This window comes from Cryptomeria japonica, chromosome 6 (genome assembly GCF_030272615.1).
Source record: "Cryptomeria japonica chromosome 6, Sugi_1.0, whole genome shotgun sequence".
Classification (NCBI taxonomy): domain Eukaryota; kingdom Viridiplantae; phylum Streptophyta; class Pinopsida; order Cupressales; family Cupressaceae; genus Cryptomeria; species Cryptomeria japonica.
This window is the reverse complement of record NC_081410.1, coordinates 230,709,738-230,727,353: the sequence shown is the minus strand read 5'-3', so window position 1 is coordinate 230,727,353 and position 17,616 is coordinate 230,709,738.

Sequence of the window (17,616 nt, the reverse complement as noted above, 5' to 3'; positions counted from 1 at the left end):
TCATGGAATGTTTTTAATTCCTTAGATGTAAATCCTCCTCCTTGATCAGATCTCAAACATTTGATTTTCTTACTAGTTTCATTCTCTACCATTGCCTTGAATAGTTTGAATTTTCCAAAAGCTTCTAATTTCTCCTTGAGAAAAGTAACCCAACACATTCTAGAATAATCATCAATAATTAGCATAAAGTATCTATCTCTCTATAGACTTCTTGTTCCTGTTGGACCACACAAGTCAGTATGAATTAAATCAAGAAAATTATTGGATTTCTCAGAAATACTCTTAAAAGTTGTTCTAACTTGCTTTCCCATTTGACATTCCTTACATACCAGATTATGAGGTTTCACAATCTTATGTAAATCCCTTACTGCCTTAGTTGAACTGATCTTTACAATGCAATCAAAATTCACATGACAAAGTCTCTTATGCTATAACCAATTTTCATTAATATGTGCAATCAAGCATGTCTTATCACTGTTGTTCAAATGAAAGATATTACCTTTAGTCTGATTACCGGTTTCAATCTCCAATCCAGTTTTGTTCATGATTTTGCATTTACCATTCTTGAATTGTAATTGAAATCCCTTTTCAAATAATTGACCAACACTCAAAATATTATGCTTCAAAACTTCAACATAATAAACATTGTCCTTATTGTTTTTACCATCGAAAGATATAGTGCATTTTCCTTTTTTTAAATAAACTTTATCATCGCCAAATCTTACTAGACCTCCACTATATTCCCAAAAGATAAGAATTTACTTTTATCACCAGTCATATGATGTGAATATCTGGAATTTATGATCCATTCATCATTTTCTTCAATTTTAGCTGCCAGGGTCTTCTCTACTAGTGGAACAGTAGGTGTCGGTTGATCTTTTTTTATTGCAAAAAAATCCCATCCATTGTCTATCGGTTCCTCATCAGAATCATCAGTAACTCCTTCATTAGCATAGTAACGAGATTTATCTATTTTCTACTTAAATCTATATCTCTGATATTCAAGGTTAAGCTTATATGTTCTTTTAGCTTCCTCTCTCAATCTTGCATGTCTGTCAGGACATCTAGATGCTATATGACCTACTTTATTGCAATTAAAACATTTAAGTGGTGCTTTACCTTCATACTTACTTCCAACTGGACCTTTAGGCATTTTCCTTACAAATAGTGCTTCAAGTTCTTCCAGCTCTTCATTTTCCCTTATGATATCTTCAAGTTCTCTTGCATACAGTGTTTTCCAATCAGATTTGTTAGATGATGATGATGATGATGCTCTGAAGGCTAAATTTGTCTTAGTTGTAGCAACAGGACCAAATTCCTCAAGCTCAAATGTTGAAAGTTTTCCAACCAAGGTATCTCTAGATACTGATGTATTAAGCATTGTTCTCAACTCATTAATAGTAGTTACTTTCTTGTATGTCGGTGGAAAATCTCTTAAAACTTTAGAAAAAATTTCATCTTCACTTAAGGATCCTCCACAACATTGTATTCCTAAAACAATTTCATTAACTCTTTCCATAAAAGAAGAAATTCTTTCATCTTCTTCCATTTTCAAATTTTCATACCTGACCCGATAACATTCCAGTTTTGCAATTTTTGTTAGGCCCAATATAGAAAGCTAATGTACTGAGAGGGGAGGGGTGAATCAGTACTCCAAAACTTTTCCTTTGTAATAACCTTACTATTATGCATAAATAAAATAGTGTAGTAACATAAAATAAAACTATAATCAACAGATAACAATCATACATGATTCACTCCATAACACATATATTTTGGTCACGCAGAAACTCTTGGTTAGAGAGAAAAACTGTGGTGGGGATGGCACCCACAACTTCACTATTGCAATAATAAAGAACGCTCAGTTAGAGCTACATTTAGCTATTTCTGATAGCTTACCCTCTTAGGAGTATTAAGATCAGTTAGATCTACCTTACTAAAGGATTTTTACAACACTATATAAGTGTAGCACCTGGTTAAAGGATTTACAATTTATAGACTTGGTTAGAGTCTTTTACCCTGTTAAAGGTTTCTCTTACAACTTCAAAATATTACAATATATTCATTACTAATATCTGCAACTTTACATCTGAAATGTTAAAGCAGATTCTATGTGCTCTGAATAAGATTACCTAGCTTGTAGCATACCTTGGTAACCCATAATGAAACTCGGTAAACCCTTTTGTTTACTCTATTCTTTGACTGTTCACTGATAACCTTCTCGGTGACCTCTTTGTGTCTTTGTAACAGTCTTTCTTCATGCATACATACTGCTATCTCATTGCATCTCTTATCACATCATATCATGTCATATCATATCATGTATCTAACCCTAGAATAATGTTGTATATATAGATCTCTTATAGCGGTGATATGATTCATTGCTTCAATCTTACAAAAATATTCTTTGAATGAATAACTAAACAAAATATCTCATAGGTTAGATTGGCCTTATAATCATACATAATCTCATAGTGCAATTTCCAATACAAAAATGGTTAGATGTGCCTCGATCTTGTAACATGTTTTTATGTGCATGTCCAGGTTCAATGTATCTAGTAAAACATTTCACTCAGTGAATATCAACTCGGTGAGTTAACTTTACCACTCGGTAGCCATGAACCTTTACTCAGTAAACAACTTGATGAATGTTGTGTTCTATGATTGCTTTCTTCAGTAACCGACTAGACTGTTCATACCGACTTCTTTGTGTGTACCGATTGCATGATTCGGTAATACTAACTGACTAGAATATAGTATGACTTTGGATATGAAACTAATGGCAATTTGATGAGTAGTAACAATTTTGACAGTGGTATCTCCTTCATTCAATGTCTCCAATTTATCCTAAATAGCTTTATCAGTAGATCGGTCTGAAAATCCCATGATTTGCTGATCTAATAATGTGCTCAAAAGTGCTTCTCTTGCTTTGCAATCATTTTCTTGATTTTTACCCAATGTTGGTGGATTAGGTTGATTCAGTGTAGGACCAACATAGCCATTCTTTGTAACTTTTCATATGTCTCTTCCAATGCAATTCAAATGTGTCTCCATTTTGATCTTCCATATACCATAATTAGTTCCATCATGTTTAGGACTATCCTTCCTAAAAATGTTTGTTGCCATAGGATCTCCTCAAGTTGTTAGGCTTTTACAAAAAGATGACTTAGCTTTGATACTAATTGTTAGGAACAAGAAGGCAACTAAGAGGGGGGTGGGGGTGAATCAGTAGTCAATGCATTTCAACCCAATTATAACTTAATAAAACTTGATACTTAATACCGGTAAACCAAACTTAATGTCGGTAAATAGATTAATAGTTAATATCAATACTGGTGAAAATTAATGCATGAAACAGAAAGAGAAACAACATCCACAACACATAACACAGAGATTTCTGCATGGAAACCCCGTAAGGGGAAAAACCACGGTGGGAAACCTTACCCACAATCAGATGATACTACTGCAGATATTATGTATATACAAATGGGTTATGCACATGCAGAAAGGCCAATCACCTAGAGCACACTGCTCAAATGGGAGTTGCAATGACTACAGTAGGATGGCTAAATCCTAGAATAATGTACTACTCAAACTAGCATCTCCAATGTTGGATTTAGTACCAGTTAAGCTCTAATAAACACCTTCAAACCTTCTTTGAACCTTCTCTATGGTCTACTCATATGATCTTCAATATTCGCACATACCATGTTACAATACCATACAATAACCTTACATACCATATCCCATTTCCCATCTCACAAATGAGATCTTACATATGTACAAAACCTAAGACCAAACGTGTAGGTCGGCTCACTAAGAATATTACAATAAAATCAATTACAAATAAGTCTTGATGCAATGCATCATGTCGGCTCAATACATTTACAACATTATTCAATCAATAAATCATCTCCATAATGTGGCCTGCTGATCTGGAATAGATAACGCATATTGGTCCATAACCTAGACCAATCTGTCGGTAACAGCAAATATGTCAACCCAATTAGACCAATAACCAAAACACCAAAACCAAGTATCCAAACCATGTCTTTGACATAATCAAGTGATCTTCAGATGATAACAAGTAATCATCAATGTCGGTGAACCATATAACCTGTCGGTGAACAATATACCAGTGACTGTGCATAAGTCATTGAACTTGCCGGTGAACACAATGTGTCAGCTCAACAGTAAACCAATATAACCATAGTGTCAAATCAACAATGTAGATCTCCAGAAGGATAAGAATTGACATCAATGACAAAACTAATGCAACACATCCATAATACCAACAAAGCCTTCAGTATCCATCTTGCTGTTATCCTTCGGATTCTGATCAACATGTTTGTTTCTTGCAGCAATAGCATAATTAATATTTGTAGCATTGCTGACATTGAGAGTTTGTCCTTGTCCACTATTGCTTGAGGATACAAATGTATATCCTTACTATAAGTATCTCCATTTGTGGAACATTGGCCGGCTTCAAATTCTAAACCTGTGGAGTCTTTTGAGTGCTTTTTATTCTTCAACATGACATGGAAAACATTAGTGTTGCTCTCATTGTTTTTTGTTGTCTTGAGATCATCCTTACACTTTTCTAGTTCATTTCTAAGATTTATATCTTCTTTTTCCAACCTTTGACATTCTTTTTATTTAGCTTCCAAATCTGATTTTGTCACTTCAAACATTCTCTTAGCTTCTTCCAATTGAGTTTTTAGATTTAAAATATTCAACTCAAACTCTTCAAGACACTTATTCAATTTATTTTGTTCCTCCATAGAAGCATTCCTAAGCTTCTTGTTTTCTTTCCTCAAGTTTATGATCTCTTCAAGTGCACATATAAGTTCTCCGTCAAGTTATACTTCAGCTTCGACTTCATCTTCTTCATCACTTTCAAGTGAGCTTTGATTTTCAAACTGAGATCTAAATGCTTTCCTTGATGTATGTCCTTCACCCAATTCTTCTTGTACCATAAAGAGATTAACTTCTCTCTCATCCTCACTGCAACTCACATCCAATACACTCTCTTCATTAGTGGCATCACTTTCAATTGAGTAGAGGTTGTTCTTCTTTCTGAAATTTCTTCTCTTGGGTTCATAGAATTTATTTATCTTTTCCTTACCCTTACTCTTCACATTTTATTTTTCATCATCTCCTTTTTCTTCTTAGGAGACTTAGTAGCAAAGTGTCCTATCTTGCCATAATTGAAGCACTTGAATGAGATATTACCTTTATATTTGTCTGAGCCTTTCCTAAGCTTTGTGAAAAAAATGTCTTTAGTAGTGTCAGAGTCATCTTCTTTTGCACTAGTATCTACTTCCTTCCCTTTTTTGGTTGTATTGAAGGCAACCTCTCTCTTTGAAGTTTCACCACTTACTATTCTCATTTCATGAGATGATAAGGAGCCAAATAGCTCATCCATGGAGAAGGGTTTAAAATCTTTAGCTTCTTCAATAGTTGAGACCTTAGTGTCATACTTAGATGTAAGTGATCTTAGCAACTTTTTTACTATGACTTCATTTGGAGTGTCTTCTCCAAGACCTTGTATTGCACTGATAGTTTCTTATACCCTTTGTAGATAATCAACTATCTTCTCTTCCTCTTTCATTTTTAGACCTTCAAATTAAGCTCTAATATTTTGCAATTTGGCTTCTTTTACCTTAATATCTCCATATATCATTTGCATCTTGTCCCATGTCTCTTTGGCTAATGTGCAATGCATAAATTTGAAAAATTCAATGTCTGACAATCCACTATGGATGGTATACTTTTCTTTGGCATTGTGCTCATATTCTTTCTTAGCATCAGGGTTGGTAGGATGAGTGGCAGGGATTGTATATCCATTTTTCACAATCCAAACATCATATCCTATGGAAGACAAGTATGTTTCCATTCTTCTACTCCAAAAGGCATAATTGGTGCTATCAAACATAGGAACCTTAGCAGAGGAGGATTTATTCCTAGCCATAGTGATCACTAATCGAGACCTACTCAAGTTAGAGAAAGATTTTCTATAAGGGTACCTAGGCTCCAATAACAATTGAAGACCACAAGTGATCACTGAGAGGGGGGGGAATTAGTGGTATTCTAAAATTTTAAATCAAATTATGCAAATATAAATAGATAAAAAACACGCACAAAGACAAATCTCATAACACACGAATTTATGAGGAAAACCCAACATAGGAAAAACCTTGGTGATAAGAGTTGTTGGAGTTTACTACTCTAAGATAATCTTATTATAACATATTTTTGGGAACCAACCCAAGGAGCACCAACCCATGAATTTTGAGAACCTACTCAAGGAGCACCTACCCCTACTCTGAGAACCCACTTAGAGAATTACAATGACTCAAAGAGTTAAATGATTATAATGAAACACCTTATCACAAGTGAGTTCTTGTAACACATAAATCTGATTAAAATAGACACCCAACTGCTTTGTTACTCTCTTCTCAGCCTTCTAGACTCTACAATTCCTCTTTGATCAGCACTCTGATATCTTCTACCTCTATTCTTCTATATTTGATCTTTGTCTTCTCTCAGTGAGGATTGTCTCTTTATATTTCACACACTTTGGTTGCCTCTTCTTTTTGCTCACTCCCCCTTCTCTATTTTTCTACAACTTGCTTCTTGTTCTCTATTCTTCTCCTTTTCTTTTTCTCTCAACTTCACTCAAGCAAACATCAACACTCTTTCAGCCAGCTCAACTCATTCAACTACTCAACATCACATCACTAAAACGGATCTATATTTGGTCACCTCTATTCATGCCAAGCTTCCCTCCACAAGAATTCAAAGTTTAATCTTTTCAGGCTCCTAAGATAATCACTTATGTAAGCTAAATTATATATTTTGTACATGGATAGTCATCATTCATAAATGCTTATTCTTGGTCTACCTCTTTATGCATATCATTCTCTGTCATTTGATCACTAAATTTAGTAGTCTTTGGTCTGACAAGATTTTTCGAGCTTTGCATCAGACTGCAATTGGTCCTCCATTAAATGCAGTTAGCTTCAATCATGACCTATTGAATTACACTAATTGGACTATAAAACAACTTCATAAAATGAAAAACATCTCTGCAAGTAACCACTTTGTTTGACCAGATTGGATTTTACTTGTTCTGTATTCCACACCTTCCTTTCATACATCCATGTAAACCGCTCACATAGACAAATCATATATCGGGTTGTAACTGTGGCATAGAAATAATCTTATTCGGTCAAAAATGATCTTTAGGGTTTTATTGCTAAGAGTTTTTCATTGTCATAGTGAACATAAACCATATCACTATTTCTCTAAACTCTTGGCAGTCAACTTAATCAACATTGCAGAATGGCGATGTTCATCTTTCCTTATTTGTGCAGTCAATATAGCCTCTTTCCACTATTTCTTAAGGAGCCTTGGTCAATGGAATGTCTGACTAGAGAAATGGCAAAAATCCCCATGGTTAACCCTTTTTTGATGTGACAAGTGACGTGTCACATCAAAATTTCTTTATCACTATAACTTTAAAAGTCTATACAAGGCATTTAGGAGTCATAGCAAAACATAATGTCATGCCGAAAAAAGTAGACGGTCCCACACAAATAACTTACTGCCAAGGTGGACCAAGTAAACCAATGAGTTGTCACCATTTGAATACTTGTAGAGCACATGGGCAAGGTGGGCCTAGAAATCCAAGAAGGATCATTGCCAAGGGGAAAACATATTTTGGCCAAACACAAAAATTCTCACACTGAAAAGGTATTATGGTATACCTCAATAGGTTCGATCCAAGATGTTTTGAGTCTTTCCAAAGGGCAAGGTCACACCAAAAAAGAGATCCCCATGGAACACGACATGATTAGGGGGAAAGAGTGGGCACAACAGTGATGATGAGGTCATATAGAGCACAAGTGGACCAATTAGTTGTAGTTAAACAAAGAGTGATGGACATGAGGGTGAAGTGGGTCCACACAAAGTCAAAACCAAAGGAACAATGACGTGTGGACACAATGGACCCCATCGAGGCCCCACTAATGAGGGAGAACATGTCACCAAGACAAAGAGCATATCACACCAAAACAAAATGGTTATCAATGTAACCTAAAAATTCTACACAGCCCAAAATAAGTCACAACAATAGAAGAAGTCACACCGAAAAGCACGATGTCATTGAGACAGAAAGGGGTCTTACCAAAAACTGTCACCCATATGGATTTTCAATCTACAACTTGCCTAGATAAAAAAAAATGGGTCAAGCACACTACGAGGCATATTTAGAACATGCTACCAACACTGGAACATATAAGTTCAACCCTTTTGGACATCATCTATAATTCATCATTTTGCTTTCTGCAACTCATCTCCTTTGCCCCTAGTTGAGATCAATGACAAAATTTTAATGCTTTGAAAGTGAACCATCTACTCCAAAAAAGACATCAACTAATTCAACTTCATCAGACCACCATTTTCATAGCTTCTCTAGATCAACATGTTGACCATTTCAACATATGTGCTTCATAGGGGGTTTGATAAACTCTATAAATAAATTTCCCCCTTAGGCAATATTATCTCATTTATTTTTTGAAAGAACCATCTGCACAATTATGGGGTACAGATCCTTCCTTTACCTTATTTTATCTCTTCTTATTATTTGACTTCTTCGCCCATCTCTTTTGCATTTCCTTTCTTTCTTGTTCTATATTGATCTTCTTCTATGGGACAAAAGTTCTTATATTCTTTCTTCTACATAATCTAGCAATGTGTCCTTGTTTATTGCAATTATAATAGGTAGTTCTATGTTGAATACCATTTTCATTCCTCCTTACACTAGATATGCATTCAATAACCTTGTGTCCAAAATTGTTGCATGTATAACAACAACCATTAAAATATTGGGAATTTGTAGCATTGTTTGTATTCATGAAACTATTCATCATCATTCTACTTCTACATTCATTAGCTTTATGTCCAATTTTTTTGCAAGCATATAATTGACCATTAAATGGTGGAGGTCTTAAGGACCTAATTTAATTATGATTTATATTGCTTCTACATTCAATAGCTCTATATCTAAACTTATTGCAAGAAAATCAATTACCATTAAAAGGTTGACTATATTTGGTTGGTGTAGTTTGATTTTGGATTGACCTCTTGAGATTATTCTTCTTGTTCTGTATTAGAGTGAAATTATTTTGGTTAGATTTAGTCTTCTTGGTCATATTGTACCTTCTCTTTCCCTTTTCAAAGCCAAGACCACCCTTGTGCTTAGGTTTTTTCTATACACTAAGCATTTAATTAAGCATTTCACTACTACCTTTGATTTTTAATCCCCTTTCAATTTATTCTTTTGCATCATTCAAATCCTCTCTTAAGGCAATAACTTCTTCTTCAATCTTTGTGCATTTAGCAAATTTGTTGTGTAGTTTAGTTTTTTGAATCATTGAATGGACCAGAATACTGAGAGGTGGGGTGAATCAATATTCCCACTCTTATAAAAAATTTACTGATATATTAATCTCATCAATTAGTCTCATCAACATAAAACAACAAATGTAGAATAAGTAAACAACGTAACCATAAATGAATACTGGATTTTTATTTGTGGAAAACCCAAATGGGAAAAAAAAGGGAGAGGATTAACTCTCAAGATAATATAACTAGTTTATGGTGTTTACAAAAGGGTGGCTCACTGTCAGTTGGCTCATTGTCTGATTACAAAAATGACTCACTACCGAAATGCTCACTTCAATAAAAAGTAAATGATCTAAGGAAAATTACATCTCCAAATGCATGAAGTCAATTCTAGGATAAGCCCAAATAACAATTCACAAAAAATCACAATAGATCTGGTAAGGGATCTCTCCAATTGTCCACAACTACCTGCAGTATATTCGATAAAGGACTACTGCACCACTATGACTGTACTCTGCTAAACCAACTACCTACATCAAATATGGTAAAGGATTACTGCAACACTATATCCACTCTGACTCTACTTTGTACACCTTCACTCATATTCCACTGCTCACACTGTATACAGTTTTCTTACTACCACACTCCACCGAATACCACACATACACATGTCTTCTATATCTATATATATCGATAAGCACATACATAGAGATAATATATCGATCAAGTACAAAATGATTTACACAATAACGTATTGCTCCAATCAACACGTTATCCAAAATATACCTCGACCAAAAAATAGGGTAAACAAGTTTTCCTTCACTAATATTCTTCACACTTCCTTCCCACACTTCATTTGCCTCAATTACCAAAATAAAAATAGTGGTCTACCAGACCCATAGATTCAAACTCATAAGCATAAAATCCAAGTACAACAACTCCCAATCTCTAAGATATAGATGCCACAAATTCTGAACATAGGAACATAAATCATAATGTAATATTATCATTTGGATAGAAATACAATTGATAAAACTGATATCGGAATAGGATACAAACCATGATAAGAAAACACAAGATTGCAGAGAAGAGGATCTTTTGAAAATGACTCTAGTAGAACATACATGTCTTCCTGCTTCATATCACATACATATCTATCTTCCACTATTGCTCAACCTGTAATACCAGAATGGCTTCAGGTGCCTTAACACCAACACACCTCATTCGGTCTAATCGGATCACCGGGTTTAACATCAATGACAATGTTCACACAAATCTACCATAGTTTCTAGACAATCAACTATCTTCTTTCCTTCTTCAATTTGAATCTTCAGATTGACTATATCATCTTCTAACTTTTAAAGATTATCATCACATTTTTTTCTTCCTTCCTTTTAATATTTTATTTTTTCAATTTCATCTTCATCCATCTTGAGTTTTTCATTACTTTCACTATTTTTTTTAATATGAGTCCTTATCCTAGCAATCGACCTTTCTACTTTTGTAAGCTTGTCCTGATATTTTATGCACTAAGCTCTAACATCATCCAAATCATCAAGAGCAATTTTAATTTATCCTTCAAGATCTATTTCTCCATCAATAGGATCAAGATCCCATCCCTCAGGTTCAATGCCTTCTAAATTTGTTTCCAAAATAATTTTTCTTCATTTTTTCTCTAGACCCATGCGTTAAAATGTAGGATCTACTTTGGTTGTCAAATTATTGCTTCAAGAACCTTGCTCTGATAGCAATTTTTGAATACACACCAGATGCTAAGAGGGGGGGTGAATCAACATAAACTAAAATTAATCTGTTAATTAACTCTTAAAATGTTGAATTCAAATCTATAAAAAAATAAAGAACAAAATAGAGCATTCACCACATAAAGACACCAATATTTTTACGTGGTTAGCCCAATGAGGAAAAACCCATGGTGAGGATCAACTCACAATATATAAAACAAGTTACAATGTCTTTTCAGACACACTGCCAAAGAAGCTCATTGCCTCCTAGACTTGCAAGCTAAGGTGCACTGCCCTAGAGAAAGATACAAGAACTTACTGACTAAAGGTCACTTCTCTAGGACAAGATACAATATCACAAAATTATAATTAATTACATTAGGTGAAATATTGTAGAAGAAGCAATGATTTGTGTGTGTATATATAGCATCTAAAAGGCATCCATTAGGTTGACCTAATAGGACCCAATAAGAGAAACATGTGACAAGGCATAAGTTAGTTCTAAACATAGTTCATCATCAACAAGATAGGTTGCAGATCAACCCAATTCATAGTCAGCCTCAACAAGATGATAGCACACTTCCAAGGTATTCTTCAACCTAAATAAAATAGGTCAAGATCAACCATAGTTAACAAAACATACTAAGTTGGCTTCATACATCAACATTTCATATCAAATATAGATCCCAACATGATCTTTCAACATCAAAAACATAATGTAGGCCACCAAAAAAGCATGTGACCCATAGAAAACTATTCACCATTCACCTCCTAAAGTGATTGTTCACTAGAAGTTGATGCATAAGTAGTATATCACTCATCTATCATTGTGTAGATCTGCTAGACTATTTAACAATATTAGTAAGTGAGAAATCATTCACCAATTCACCAACATACCTAAAATTCCTACCATTAGTCCAATACTTTATCCTTATCATGTCCTAAAATCTATACTATCAAATTTGTTAATGCAGGAGAATGCAGAGCATTCTTTTGATTTCTATTAGATTCTTCCTCTATCAAATTGGGACCAAAGGATAAAAAACATAACCTTTTTTCTAGACAATGAAATCAGCTAAAACCTTGATAATATGCACAAACACCATCACCAAGCCTAACTCCAAATCCACATAACCAAAGAATGCAATGCAGTAGGATGTAGAGAAAAACACTAACCTACAACCATAAAGAAACTCATTGTCTCAACACAAATATTTTCTTCAAAATTTTAGTCATGACACTAAACCATGATTATTGTCAAGACAACTCTCAAGCACTCTAACCAAGGTATCTCCATCATGAACATAAGTTATACTATGAGAATCCATACATACTAAGAACTCTGGACTAATGTGTTGTCAACTAATAAATCTTTGAATTGACGTATGCATCATTGACCAATAACATCTCCAACATACTACCATCTGATATACTAGTATCCATAGCACATTCTCCAACTATCCAAACTAAGTGACAACACATAGTCAAACATCAATGAAAACATACATTGTCAATAATTCTCTCAACAAGTCTCCAACATTACTAACTTGAGGCTACCTTGTATTCTCAAATCAATAGAACCAATTGGTTGATTTTGTACAAGTCATGACATCATCTAACTCTTCATTAGATTCATGTATGAACTTATATATAGATAACAAGTTGTTCAAAACAATTCTGGCATACATGCCTTAAACTAGCTCATATGGTGATTTTTGAATGGACTTCAAGGGTGTAGTGTCATAAAATTGTGACCCTAGCAAGTTTTTACTACATTAGGGTCCTCACACATGCGAGATCAAATCCTCTAGCCTAATCAAAGACCAGAGACTATTCAACCCTTAGAATCAGCTTCTTTCTTGGCCTCTGCACCACCCTGTCTGCACTCTACTCTAGAGAAAGGGGTAGGACAGGAGTGTGGCACCCCTGTCGCCCCTAGGAAAGGGGCATGGATCCCTTCTCCTCCCAAGATAGGGGTGTGGCACCCCTATCCCTACCCCTATTTTGGGGCAGGACCCTTCCTAGGGTTGCATTGTAGGTTGTGCAATGAGCAGGAAAACTCCCCTGATGTCGGTCTGTGACGAAAAATCAAATTCAGCAACATGTATTTAAGGGGCATTTGTTCTCTCATTTTCATAAGTTGGATGAGTGGTAATTTTACATGAGATCAAGCATCCAAGAGCATTCAAGCATTCCAACAATCTTTTCCAGCATTGAGCATTCTCAAGTCTCCCTTCAAGGCTAGGTGTTGCATTCAAGTCAAGGATTGAACCATTGAAGAGGAGATTGAATCAAACATTAAATTCCACACAAGAATTTCTATCAACATTGCTATCACAACCTCCCTTGAGGTGATTTACAATTCAATCTTTCATTTACATCTACTTGCAAGTACTTTCTTTCATTACTTCGTTAATTCCAAAACTGGGGTTTGACCTAAAGGCAAACCACCAATCCCAACCCATTTTCCTCTCTATTATGTGTGTAGGTTGTAGGTGTGTAGCTATACTTTCAGATTCACGCTCCATTTGTAGAGGCAAAAAAACCCTTTTTGTTTTGCGGATTTTTTGGAGGACCGTGTACATTCCTGCCACGGTCCGGGCAACGTTTCCTCAAATTCACAAGGCGACTTCATCTTGACATATACTATCAGTTCCAAGTGCACAATTTCATCCCATATTCTGATCTTAAGTTATAATCAATTCTTTGTCACTTTTGCACTGCATCATAATGTCCCACCTATGCCTACTTATCATCACCTATGCCTACTTATCATAATGTCCCACCACTTTATTCTCAGTCCATGCCTTCTTTCAATAACATCACACCACCTTCTCAATCAACTGTGTCTACCAATAATTCTTCTACCAAAATGACAATTAACAATCTTGCTCAAACCATGTCTTCCTTACAACAACAAATTGCTTCTATGAGTCAATCCAGGTTTAGTGTGCCCACCTTTGTTGTTGCAAGCCAACTTTCTCTTGATATTGTTAAAGCCATGCCACCTAAACATGTTGAGATCCCTCGATTGGAACTATATAATGGAAAAGGTGATCCTCTTACACATGTCAAAACATTTCAAACTTTGTGTACTAATTTTGCTTATGATCAAAGATTGCTTGCCAAATTGTTTACAAGAACACTAAGAGATAATAATTTACAATGGTATTGCTCTTTGCCTTCTTATTCTATCACTTCCTTTCAACAACTCACAAATGCTTTCATCCAACAATTTCAAAACAACATTGGTCCTAAAATCACTTTGATTGATTTAATGCAATGTACACAAGGTGTTAAAGAAAAAGTGACTAATTTCATTGGTAGATATAAGCATTTGTGTGCTCAAATTTATTTTCATGTACTTGATAATGATATTCAAATAATTTTCATTTCAAATTTACAAAAAGATATCAGGGAAAAGCTTCTTTTGTCTGAGTTTACTTCCTTTTTGTAGTTGTGTGCAACACTCCACAATTATCAACTGGTTGTGAGTCAAATGGAGCAATCTACTCCTATGACTCTGAGTGATAAGGGGGAGAGTGTTCAACAACCATTTGCAAAGTTCAAACCAACAAAAAGCTTCATCAAGTTCAATGATATAATCAACAACCACAATGTGAATGCTACAATAGGTGTGCCTTCTATTTCTAACTTTTTCCAGCGAGAAAGATAGTTTACTTCTTTGAATGAATCTTTACATAGTATTATGTCTCAGTTGTTGCAAATAAATATTATCAAACTTCCTCCTATAAAACAAATTGATCCTTCTAAACTTGCATCCCCTTATTTTGATAACAATTCATTTTGTCAATATCATCAACAACCTGGTCATGATACTGAAAAATCTTTCGCATTGAATAATAAGATTCAAGACTTGATTGATAATAATATTATATTTGTGGTTGGTGTGAATGATAAAGGGAATAAATGAGTAGCTCCTCCTAATCAAAATCTTAATATTTTCACTGATCCCTTGCCTTCTCATACCTCTAATGTTATTGAGATTGTGCCTAATTCTTTCTCTTCTGAGGAATTCACCTCTATGGCTCCGAACTTGGTTAATATGGTAGAAACACAAGATATGCCTAAGGATCCTTGTATTACATTTGACCCTAGTTAGACCATTAGAGAAGTCGATGGCCCTTTATACATAGTTGTGAAGGTTAAGGATATCCCTTATCGTGGTGTCCTGATTGATCCATCTTGCATGGTTAATGTCATAACTAAAGCGTATCTTTTCACTTTACGATTGCATAAACTAATATAGCATGCTTCTAATGTGGTTGTGAATTTATTTGATGGATTCTCTTTTCCTACCATTGTCTCTATCACCCTTCCTATTGAAGTTCATACTAAATCCATGGATGTTGACTTTGTTATCATACCCTATTCTAAGCAATTCCGTGTGAAGTTGGGCTATCCTTGGCTATCTTCCATGAAGGCTATTTCTTCTCCAATTCACAAGTGTCTAAAATTTCCTCATAATGGAGAAATAATAACTGTCAACCATAGCTTATTTTTTCCATCCGAAAGAAGCCCTGGTGTTCCTATTTATTTCTTTTGTCCTAAACAATTTTAATCTCTTCCATCAAGGAGCGATTCTCTTTTTCAATCTTATAAAAAATGAAAGAAAGATATGATCCTATCCTTAAGTCAACCTACATCTCCAAAAATTGACATGCCTATTATTCTTCAAGATGAGATTCTTCCCCTCTTGGATAGAACTAATCTCCCTGCTAAGGAAGATTGTCAACCTATTCCTATGGATGTGACTATACCTTCTCCTAAGAAGAACAACAATATTCTTCCTAAGGTTAGACCTATATCTCCTTCTCATGATGGACCCAATCTCCTTCCTACACCTAATATTCCTCCTTTGTATAGCACAATTCCACCTCCTTACTCTTGTCGAGAGAAGAGGCCTTCTTCTCCTCTTGTTCAACCTAAAAGACCTCAACCTAAACCTTCAACTATCAAGGAGAGAAACATTCTGACTTTTTCAAGTGTTCCTCCTCCTTCTCATCCTTCCACTAAGACTCAATGGAATCATTGTATGAGAGAACACTAACAAAGATGTCGTGTTTGAGCTCGTGAAGTTATCCCTCAAAATACTCAATCTCCTTAGACTTCGTCAGTTGACATTATTCCCTTTTCTCCCAAGCAAGATGTTCAACCTACATCTCCAAATCATAAGTTGCACAAAAAATGTGATGGTTTTACTCCTATTCATGTTCTTGCTCCACTTTCTCTAAACTTTGATGAAGAAATGGGTGAAAATGTTATTCATAATGGCAATACAACTCCTAATGCTTCTAATAGTAAATATAAATATGTTGATGTGCACGAACATTTATCAAATGAATTTTCATGAACCTTAGTCCTAGCTCCTAGAATCAAACAAAGTGACTTACAACATGAGAATAGTCCTTGTTTGGATCTTGTGATAGCTCCATATGCTATGCTCGATGTCACTCCTCTAGCGTGTTTCTCGCCTTCCCAAAATAGTGATCAGTGAGATTGGGAGGTAGATGTTGTGCTAGATTAGAAATATTAGCACTGTAGATCTTTCTCTCTCTCCTTTCTTTCTCTTTTGTGACCATTCTTCTATGTGTATCCCTATTCTTCTATTGTTCCCTTAACATCTATTTGCGGTTGATGCAAAGCATCAAGATCTTTTCTTGGTCTCTTTCATGTTGACTCAAAAGAGATCCTCTCTTCCCTTTATTCTAAGGTAGTGTCCATCTTTGGGGAATGACGATTATTATATGCAAATATACATACATGATATACATGAGTTATCATACAACATAATAACCCCAAGGAAAGTGACACTACCTCATGTTTTGTGTTGATTATCCTTGGGTTTATTCTTCGTCTAAGGGCTCAATCCTTGTGATAACATGCTCTATCCCCTCTTTCTCTTGGGTGTATCCTACCTTAAATAAATCACTCCTGATAAGGTGTGTATGATCACTTTAACGTGGGGGCATACACTCTGCTCATATTTTCCTTCTTCATACTTAGAATTACTTAGTGAACTTTGTTTTTCTTTGTAATCTTTGGTATCCTTGCTTTCATGACTCATAGTGAAGGGAAATTTGCTACCTTCATTCATGGTTCTCCCCTTCTCGATCTTCCCTTTTACTTTGTCAATCAAATTCGTAAGATCTTTAGTCCACTTGGGGCTTGGTGCATCTTGCCTCCTTGACGTGGTAAAAGTCTTTCAATCTTGTTTCCTTGTACTTTACCTATAGTATTGGTGTACGCTCATACTCCCACTAAAGTGGGGGCTAAATTTAGTGTCATAAAATTGTGACCCTAGCAATTTTCAACTGCATTAGGGTCCTCATGCATGGGAGATCAAATCCTCTAGCTTGATTGGAGACTAGAGACTGCTCAACCCTCGTAATCAACTTCTTTCTTGGCCTCTGCACCACCCTTTTTGCACTTTTCCCTGGAGAAA